Source organism: Pterocles gutturalis, unplaced genomic scaffold (genome assembly GCF_000699245.1).
Source record: "Pterocles gutturalis isolate BGI_N339 unplaced genomic scaffold, ASM69924v1 scaffold45437, whole genome shotgun sequence".
In the NCBI taxonomy this organism is placed as follows: Eukaryota; Metazoa; Chordata; class Aves; order Pterocliformes; family Pteroclidae; genus Pterocles; species Pterocles gutturalis.
The window spans coordinates 22,060-24,510 of record NW_010109588.1 but is presented as its reverse complement, the minus strand read 5'-3'; positions in this window follow the sequence as shown (position 1 = coordinate 24,510).

Here is a 2,451-nt window from a genome sequence, read left to right as displayed (position 1 = left end):
GCTTGCTCCAGAAGAGCAAACAGTTTTGGTTGTTCAGGTGAGATCAAAGAGACTCTATTCAAACAGATTTTGACCTCTGTCCCTTATATTTCAAATAAGTGTTCCAGTCACTTGGGTACACTCACACATGTACTCGCTTGTGACTAGGAATGCCATTTACACTGGAGAAGTTTTTGGTGAACAGGTGTGTTCTTGTAGAAACTGCTGAGTTACCAACCTAGCACTTTCTACAAACACACAAAACCACTTCCTTCCTCCACAAAAAATGGAGATTTTTGCCTTTAATGCACCAAACAGAACACAAAGTACTCTTGCCACCATGCTTCATCAGGTTCAGGAACAGCAGTAAGGAGCTGCTCCTCAACCCAGTGTGAAAGTACCCATTTGAATGGCCCAATTTTTATTTTTTGCATGAAAAGAAAATAACCTCTACAGCCTGGTGGTTATATCTGCACAAGGGAGAACACATGGATTTCAGTCTCTCTTTTAGCAACTATCCTACACTAGTTATTCATAAGAACCCCTACCTTTTCTTTGGGAGTGCTCTCACCAGCAAGTGACACTCACTCTTCCTATCCAAAGGACATTTAATTATTCCATGTAAAGCTTCACTAGAAGGAATTCAGTAAGCAGAATACTGGAACACTTTATAGCCTGGCAATTAGGGCACTGCCTTTCAAATTCCTGCCGGCAGTGAATGAAATGGACTTTGTGTACCTACTGTCCACATGAATGCTCTAATCATTAAGCCCTTGGATAAATAAGGGGAGGCTATAGGCCACTCTTGCCTTTTTACCAGCCTAAAATAACAAATAAAACTTTTCTATCTCAACTTCATTTTAAACACAAACAAAAAATATCCATGGCATGTCAACTACCAAGCAGCAAAACATTTTCTCTACCTGACCCTTCAGGTCAGAGTGTAGGAATGGGCCACTGTCACATAGGATCACCTGGATACCCATGCCCACTGAATATCCATCCCTTCCAGAGACACTCAGCTTTAGACCAACCCACTGCTCTTTCTGGACTGGTATCCAATTTACACATTTCAGTATGAATCAGGCACCCACATGTTGTTTTATTAAGTATTATGGCTGTTCTTCCAGGCCTACACAGTATGCCATATTTCCTCTCCTAAAAAGTAGCACTACCTGTTCCTGAGATAGCTGTGTTCTGCAGGAAGCCTGTGCTCGTTAAGTCCAGAATGATGGCTGGATTAATTTCCATATATGAAGGAGGTACCTCATCTGTGAACCTCAAGAGAACCTATATAAATGAGAGAGGCACTGAGCTCTCCCACACCACCAAGTCTGAGATACTCCTAGACATGGCATGTGCTATGTGGGAACTTTTATTATGAGAGAAGCAGGCACCTGTAGATTACAGATCCTTCAATGCAAAATTGCAGCAGAGTGTAAACTTTAACCTCACAAGCATAAATACAACTTAAATCCATTTATGGAACTAACCTTTAGGCTGTTTATAAATAAAACTAACCTCAGCAGGTATTTTTCTCTCTTTGCTACTTTGCTCTTTCCCATCTAACCTGGGAATTAGAAGAGCCAACCAGTTTACAACAAGGCTACAAACCACAGTTTGGAAATAAAAAAGACAGAAAACCGATTTGCTTAACATCTACCCCACTCAAATGAACCCCAAGCTTGTTGGGCATTTAACTGTTCTGGGATAATCGGTTTATGCACACGCACAGTGTGCCATTCATCGTATGCCCAATACAAGCCCCTTTTCTGTGCTAAAAGACAAAAAGGCTCTTGGGGTTTACTGGTCATGAATAAGAAGTCTCGCTCTATATCACAATATAAGCTAGCAAATGTATCATGAAGCCATGCCAATGCATTACAGTGCAAGATAAAATAAAAAGCATATCAAGACATCTCTTTAAAACAATGCAGACTATAAATTCATTGGATAACTCCTTCCCAGATACTGAAAATATGGGCTAAATGCTAGTTTCAAATCTGTGCAGCAGGCTCCTTGACTAACATTTGGCTCTCAATAAAGAGATTACTGTAGGATTAAGCTTTGGGAGGTAGAGAAGAAACAAATCTCTAATTATCTCTACTCTTGTACTCTGGCCATGATTTCTTTTTATCTGGGGAAAAATAAGCTTCATATTGTCTAAAGTTTAAGGTGTGTATTCTTTCAGTTAGTTTTAATATAAAGTATTAATAAGGTAAAGTGTAATTTTTCTTTTCTAGTTGTTGCATGTACTTTTTCATAGGAATATTTTTTGTAATTGTTCTTGCAGCATATACACATGCTCATGCTAAAAAGGTTTCTTTTAAATATTTTACTCTATAACCTGAAATTCCCTTTTATGTATGACCTAAACTACTTGAACCACTACAGGAGATGAAATTTTGGATTTGCAATCAGTTTACTTCTTGTTACTATTTAACTGAACTATTGACAAATACTTGCCAAGGA